Source organism: Megascapheus bottae, chromosome 14 (assembly GCF_031878675.1).
Source record: "Megascapheus bottae isolate mThoBot1 chromosome 14, mThoBot2.hap1, whole genome shotgun sequence".
NCBI classification, from domain to species: domain Eukaryota; kingdom Metazoa; phylum Chordata; class Mammalia; order Rodentia; family Geomyidae; genus Megascapheus; species Megascapheus bottae.
Genome location: NC_143522.1, coordinates 36986175 through 36994858, shown reverse-complemented (window position 1 = coordinate 36994858; position 8684 = coordinate 36986175). Strand labels below are relative to the sequence as shown.

The window sequence follows — 8684 nt, the reverse complement described above, 5'->3', positions numbered from 1 at the left end:
AGTACTTTTAAAATGAGATTCGACACCAGATTGGAGAGTGTCAATACTTGTAATATCATTCTATCATGACACATAAAATTGAATAAAGTTGTTCCTACTTCCCCAAAACTTTATAAACTCAGCAGCTCAAATCTGAAAAGACTAAATAAATACACTTAGATATTAAAAATAAGTTAAAGTCTCACTTTAATTATGAGAGTTACTAGAAATAATTAGCAACAGTACTAATAATAAGGCCTATTTTGCTTTTTTTTTAATAAGCCAAAGACAGGTTGTGTTTGGACAATAAATTGCTATCTACCATAAATGGAGAAAACACTCCACAAAGATACAAGAAGGTAAAAACAATGTTGTAATGGAGAATTAGATCAGCATGTGATGGATTAATCAAACAACCTAAACAAAGAGACACCTTGATTTATATGACAAAGAAAGTGCCCTCATTCCTGTGGTCTGAAGATATATGATAACTTGTCCTCAAGTGACAGTACCTGACAGCTCATGTCGTTCATTCTAAGTTAACTGAGCAGCTGGAGTGACCATCTGTGTTAGCTAACTAGCTTTATTCAAAGGAAAATGAAGTTGACCTATCTTCGTGACAAGAGGAACTTTTCAGGGTGAAATAGACTCTACACTATACCTGCGCCAAGCCAAAGTTAGGATATTACCTCCTCTTCCCCCAGCCCAGCATCTTCTTTTTTTTAAATTTATAATGGAGATCCCCCCACTGCAGCCTCCATGTCTTCCCGGGCCAGCGTCAGCGCCCTGCAGCGCCTGGTGGAGCAACTCAAACTGGAGTGGATCAAGGTCCCCCAGGCAGCTGCAGAACTTCAGCAATACTGCATACAGAATGCCTGCAAGGATGCCCTGCTGGTGGGAGTTCCAGCAGGAAGCAACCCTTCCGGGAACTCAGGTCCTGTGCTTTAAAGACTGCAATGAAGAAATTGATTGAGGAATGACTTCACGTACAAAGTGACAAATGGCTCCAAGTCTCAAGAAATCACTTTTCTCTAGCCAAATGACTATTAGATAGTTCAGCTCTTTTCTGTGGCCTGGTTAGATAGCCAGAGTTATGTAGAAATTAACGGTTTTCTACTCAACTAGGGTAACTGAGTCAAAGATTACAGTTCTAAATAATAATGACCTACTTCTTTTGCTGAAATGATTTTCTATTAAGACAAACAACCACCCTTACCAGCAAATATACCAAAATGCACCTCTTTTATTAGTGAATTTCTGGTTTTGCTATATTTGGAATATTATGTATGTGTTATTTACTGGTTGTTTACATTTAGGAAGGAAAGCATTGTTTATGAAAACAATTGAGTATTTGTAACTTGTTCCTAAGACTTTTATACTACAATGAAATGTGTTCTTTTCACAAACTTGAAGTTACTAAGTGAAGATAACGCATAAAATTAAGAACAGGCTTTACTAACCAAAAGATGTCTTTTTTTTTTTTTTTTTTGCCAGTCCTAGGCTTGAGCTCAGGGCCTGAGCACTGTCCTTGGACTTTCTCAAGGCTAGAGCTCTACCACTTGAGCCTCAGCACCACTTCCGGCTTTTTTCTATGTATGTGGTACCGAGAAATCGAACCCGGGTCTTCTTGCATGCTAGGCAAGCACTTTAACCACTAGGCCAAACTCCCGGCAAGATGTCTTTTTTTTTACATGAGATTTTCATTTTTAAATGAGAATATAATTTGTTTTAAACATAAACTTGGGAGATGTATCTTAATAAATTTGGAAAGATTCATGTTAATGATGTGTATTAGGTTCCCCATCTTGTATGAAGCAAATCTAATCTTTTTCTTAAGTTCTTTTCCTTTATAGTTATGGTGATACCTTAAACCAAAACTACTTAGTTCTGTCTTTAAAAAATGTTTAAATTGTGACCTACAAACAGGACATTGAAAATGGTTAAAACAAAGTAATGTGAAAATATTAGAACTAAAAGAATTCTTCATGTTACAAGGGTTTTGCTTGGATAATGTGCCTTTCATTTGTTTTCGGGATTTTTAGAATGAGACTTTCTGTTTGTACTCATTGTTGAAGAGCTTGGAAATAAAATCTCTGCCTAATTCAAAAAAAATTATAATGATCAGAGATTTATTAACTTCCAGTTCTGAATGCTGGAACATCCAAAATAAGACATGAAATCTTGCCATCATCATATGGAAGAAAGTCAGAGGGCAAGAGCACACAACATATCCATTCTCATGAACACTTTTTATAGCAGCATTAATTCATGGGGTCTCCACCTTTATTATGCTGCTGTCAGAAAGAACAACATCGCCCCATTTGTAAGGAAATGGAAAGACTGTCCATCTTCTTTAATGACTGCATTTAAGAAGTATCAGGAAGGACTTCAGGAAAGATATTCTTAAGTGCTATTTTTTAATGTCATAGATAAGTGCTCTTGTAAATATTCTACCTACTAAGAAGGCTGAGATGTTAGTATGACAGTTGGAAGTCAGCCAGGACAGGAAAGTCTAAGAGACTATTTATATCTCCAGTTAATCACCCCAAAGCAAAAGTGATAGACAACCAGCCTTAAACAAAAAAACTCCCGGACAGTTCTCAGGCACTGGGATCAAGCCCCAGCACCACTACTCTAACAACACCAATAAAAAGAAGGCTTCTTTAGTATTCTAAAATATTTGCATACATGAGAAAGAGAGAGGCTTAAAACACATATTTAAAATTCTCCAAAAAGAGGAGAGTATCTTTTCCCTTATTTTTAATGAAGAGAATTCAGCCTTACTTTTAATATCTAGGTGACTTTACAATAGGCATCAATATCATCCACTCCCAGAGAAAGAATTCAAATATGTATCCAGAGTCAGGCAATTTTGACAATGTTTGAGCTGAATTGTCTATATTATTAAGATGTTCCTATAAGGAAGAAAAGAATTTATATTACCACAAAGGAAAATAAGTAAATTTTACTGAAGGACTTCAGGAGCTACTGAATGTTTTTCTTGCCCAATGGGAGAGAAAAAAATGTTTTACATAGAGCCAAGTCACATTTTTTGCACTGATTTTTTTTCTGGGCATTATGATAACCCTTTTTCAGCTCCAGCTGGCTGATTCTTTCTTGTTTTCTTGAAACATTTATTGGAAAACTTGACTGAGTTTAGACATTAATGGAATAAACTGCTCCCTTTAATTTCCCATTAAATTCTGAGTAACTGGGAAAGAGTAAGTGGAACATCTTAGATCTCCTGTAGTAGTGGTTTCTGTGATATATTCCATCAATTTCCTTCAGAACTGAGGAGAGTTCTGCAGAGGCACTGAGAAGATAGCTCCTTGTGAGATTTACTTACGTGGTTCAGCCCCATTATTTCCTATTTGGTGAACAGAATGAATTTGGTAATTGTAGAGATGAGAATATAAATTCCTATACTCTCATCTTATACCCATATCACTTCAAAATCCACATCCTACCCTTCAAAGCTCAGTGGTCAGCCGAGTCTTCTGTGTGATGATGCCTTTCTTTGCACAAACTGTTTCTTCAGTTCTATCTAAAGTATTAGCCACCCTTCTCTCTCCCTAATAAATGTGTTGCACGAATTTACTTGTCAAGTTTATTTCCTAGGGAACACAGCAACATCTAGGAGCCCTTGGAGTAGTTTTTTTTTCCCTCTTTACAGTAGAGTGAGTTCTCTTTTATTTTAATCCATCTGAATATTGGAGGTTTAGGAAATCATGGACTAGTCCCAGAAGTGGGTTAGGTTGCACAGGGTGTGTGACCAGCCACCTCAAATCTAGGTACCAGAAGAATGAGACTGCTCTCTCTCTCTCTCTCTCTCTCTCTCTCCCTCCTCTTTCCTTTATCTCATGTATATTTCTTTCCATTTCATTGTTCTATGAACATATAGAGAATTAATTTTACCTGAATAAATATACATATACACACATATATACATATGTATACATATATGCATATGTACATGTATATATGTACATATATATACACATTACACTAGAGTCTAGCAGTGAGAAGAGAGAAACTTAGAAGTTGATATTTATTTAATACATAGTAAAAAATTCAGTAATTATAATAAAACCAACAATATACTAAAAGTTTGGTGGCTGAAGGATAATTCATACAGAGGCAGAAAAATGAGAGCACGTATTATTGTGTGAAGATATAAAAAGAGAAGAACATGCCTACTAATATTATGACCTAGAAGTGAAATATTTTGTTTTGTTGGTATCATTAGAAGTTATGGCGAGCCAGGCATTGCTGGATCACATCTATAATCCTAGCCACCCAAGAGGCTGAGGACTGTGGTTTGAAGACAGCCCAGGCAGACTCATCTCCAAAGAACCACTCAAAATTCAGAAGTGACTCTCTGGCTCAAAGTGGAAGAGCTCTTGCCTTTAGCCAAAGTGCTGAGAGACAGTGCCTCAGACCTGAGTTCAAGCTTAGCTACTGCCACAAAATCAAAACAAAATAACAACAAAAAAAAACCCCACAAAAGTTTAGGTGACAGTCACTGAATGGTTATGTTATACAGGTTGTTGCCAGGTTAAAGACTTAAAGAAAGATTTTAAGAAACTAAACTTCATCCCGTAGAGGATTAAAAGTTAACAACTGAAAAGGATTGCAGAGAGTCACATTGTAAGACGTTAAGCAAAGTTTGGCATTACACAGAAACCCAGATGAGAATGTTAAGGAAGCATTGGTACAAACACATGTACACAAATTCATACTTGAATATATATATATAACCTATATATCTATACATATATATGTATATGTATTTATTGCACATTAAGTTTTATAAATCCACATCAGACAGTATTCACAAATTGCTTCTTGGACTTATTATTTAGAGTAAAATAAACAGTCATATGCAGTTTAAGGAGTAACACAGACAGACCCATGTATATGTACGTTACAGTTTCCTCCAAAGCTAGCATCTTGAACTGACATTTAGTACAGTTGGACAATACCTTAACCGAGTGAATCATACTAATCATGAAATTAAGATTCATACAAACCAGTAACCTTAGCCTGATTTCCTACATGTTCATGGAGAGTATGTAGGGGCATGAATGTTTATGGGTAATTGATTCAATATTGTTTTATTACATGTTTAGATTAATACTACTAACTTCATGTCTAAGTATAGAACTTCTTTTGAATGTTATTTTTATAATGTCTTTCTATAACCATAGTCATTTACTTTCCATCATGCTTACCCTACCCTCAAAATCTATCCATTTCATAATTTTATCTCTGAAGAAAGCTATATAAATTCAGTTATTCAGTATGCAAAAATGAAGTGTGTTTTTAAATCAATCATCATAATTCTTTTGCATATATCTGAGTATATTCATAAATTTCATAAATTGTAAATTAGTTCCTTTTATTTTCTGGATTGTCTTTCCCAGTTTGGATGTATCTGATTTGTTTAACTATTCAGCATGTATAACTTTCCCTCTATCGAAATGTAATTATATTGCTTATTGTATTCATGGAATAGACTATCTTGTTGAATAGTATGATTCATTCCAATTATTTCTTTTTCCAAAAAAATAAGTATTCCAAATTCTATGATTTCCTACATGAATGTTAAAATAAGTTACATTACATCACAAAGCCATGCCAGTCTCTAAGAAGGTCACCATGTCACTAGATCTATATTAGGTCAACTGATGCACCTATGATGGTCTTACCTGTAAGGACAAGAAAGGACTGGAAATGATATAGAGAAATCAGTGGGAGACCTCTCCAGCATGTTGTTCATTCTCGTCACATTAAGGGAAAAAAATTCAGACATAAAACAAATTAGGGAATAGAAAGAGCTTCAATTTAGAGCCAAATCCACATTTCACATTACATAGAGAAATGCTGGGATCTCATGGTGAAGATGCCATAATGGGATTTTGGGGACCACATGCTTTGTGATCAAGCTAATGAAAAGCGAAATTATTCATGAACCATGGTTGTTAACAGTGTGGAATCTAGAATAGGATTGGATCACCTTTTCCACCAATGTATGTGGTTTTTTGATGCATCATATTCATGACAGAAGCAGCCAATGTTGCAAGAGTAATGATATTGAGATTGTATTATTATAAAGCAAAGGACAGTTATTGTCTTGGTCAGCCATGTTGGTCTGAACTACTTTGAGTTTATTTTTATCATGTCACTGAGCATTCACTGCAAGATGTCATATGTGGGCATGGATGTGCTTTGCATGACAGTCCTGTCTAAAAGTTATATAGATACATAGATACCTTTCTTTAATCCTTATCTATGTAAAAATGTTATCTTTGATGACAACTTGCATATAAGTTGTAACTTTTCTAAAAGAGGGCTTAAAATAATTTTATTGTACAATAATTCATGAATTCATATATGTATAATGTATATATTATTCTAAATACATTTAGAAGAAAATAGATTTACTGATTGAGTCATATCACATAAAAGGAATATGTGGATTTGTGTAGTAATTTGGATGATTATACATTTAACAGATTTATAATAATTAGAAAAAGAATTACATTTTAAGTTAAGAATAACAAATTATATACAGAATAAAAACAACATACAAAAATAATAATTTGTTACTGCAAAATTTTCTGAAGAGAAATTCTAATAATAACTTCAGAATAATGCTTCAGGATTTCTATTTTTCTCTCTGTATTTCATTACTTACATGCTTACTTAACAGAATTCTAGGAACTTATACTCAGACTGGAGAGGCAATTATGTCACACTGAAATCCACCAAATAAGAGTCACGGGGATGTCAGCAATCACACTTGTCAGTTTAGACAAAACAATAGTAGTTTGTAAGAAATTCAGATGTAATTAGCTCTACTTCCCGCTAACGTATGGTATATATTCTCCCAATTTTAGGAAAAATTTGTTCATAATTTGAGGAAAACTTTTAATGATCCCAAAGCAGCTCTGGACAGGTTAGTTCATCTAGTTCATATAGTTACTCATTTTAAGTAAAAAATTATCAAACTAGCTTCTTTATTAGGTTTCAGTCTTAAGTAGTCCTAATGTGAATGGCAAGTGCATGGTTTCTCTTTGTGCTTCATTCATTGGTGCTTACAAATTATAAGAACAAAATTCAAATTCTTTCTTAACCCAAAAGTCACAGATAATCCACATTAATTGAAAGCTGAGAAATGAAGTCATTTTACATAAAGTGTAGAAGATGACACCTTTTGATTAAGGATAAGCCCAAGAATGAAACCTTGCAGAAGAGGGGAAAGAAAGAGAGTGAAAGAGCAAAAGCAAGAGTGAAAAAGGGAAGGAATAGAGAGAGAGAGGGAGGTGAGTGAGAAGCATCAATCAGTATCTTCAATAGCAGAAAACAGATTTCTGTAATGAATAGAAATGTATAAAAGGAGAGATATATAAATATATATTTGAGACTATAGAAATAATATAGACCAATATGAATTTTCTATCATATTGTGTCTTCCAATGATTTCTGAGGCTGAGAGTGAGACAAAGAACATGAATCTTGGTTTCCAAAGTGTACCTGTCCTTACACTTACCATTCTCCTATCAGTGAGTATACACTAAATGAAAGTTGGTGGGGCAAATTAAAATTAGGTATCATTCTTATGCTGTAAAACCTGTTTTATATTCCAATGTGGCAATGAGTTGTTTTCCATTTGTCACACCCAAAAGCACAAAAGAAAATTTAAACACTAAAAGGCTACATGTAAACAAAAGACAGATGGCTTTTATACATAATAGTGTAAGTTAATAAATAATCTAAACTTTCCTATACACATTCATACTTTCTAATGAAAACATGCCTTTCTTCTGTCTGCTTAAAGAAAGTTAAATTATTGTTATGCAAAGCTTAATTACATCAATTCACTGTATGGATAGGTGTTTTCCTAATGAGGGTGGGAAGTATAGCAAGAGTCTCTGACATAAGTTACTCTGGATATCAATCGTAATATTTACATGAACATCTTAATTGATCTCATTTTTCATGGTTTCATTCACCAAGCTTTTGTCAAGGGACTGAGGGAAATTTATATCTAACTTCTCATTAAACAGCTGGATAAAATATTATTGATGTCTACAGCGTACGAATTTTCACCTATCAAAAACAAATCATTTCAGAGGTTGTGGATCCTGATATTTATTCATTGGTGCTCCCTAACTATATTATTTATTTTTTAATTTATATAGCTTTTTAATTTACTATTATTATATCTTTAATAGCATTTATTATTTTTATTAAATCATTGCTTTGTTATTTTCATTGACTGGAGAAGAAGCTCCTATAATTGAAATTGCTGAGTCAACTCTACTATTTGAAATGCAGCTTATGGGGCCGGAAGTTTGGCCTAGCGGTAGAGTTCGATTCTTCAGTACCACATACATAGAAAAAAGCTAGAAATGGTGCCCTGAGCCCAACCCCAGGACTGGCAAAAAGAAAAGAGCAACGTATGTGTACTGGCATGGCCTTTCATCAATGAAGAAGTATTTGATATATTAAAATTATTTTATAGGAATTATCTTATTTGTTTCATTTCTGAAGTGTTTTAGTTAGAAGGATTTTACTTTAAATCAACCATATCCATTTCAAGGCATCTTACAGCATACAAGTATGGTAGAAGAAATTTCATAAGTGCACGGATTGATATACTGGTCTTTTTCATGCATTCATCTCTTCAAGCTTGTACTTAC

At 34.0% G+C, this 8684-nt stretch overlaps 1 pseudogene; it reads left to right on the top strand.

Moving 5' to 3' along the window:
- Window positions 1–738: 738 nt before the first annotated feature.
- On the top strand, window positions 739–959 carry LOC150055070 (guanine nucleotide-binding protein G(I)/G(S)/G(O) subunit gamma-10 pseudogene; annotated as a pseudogene).
- The last annotated feature ends 7725 nt before the right edge of the window (window positions 960–8684 follow it).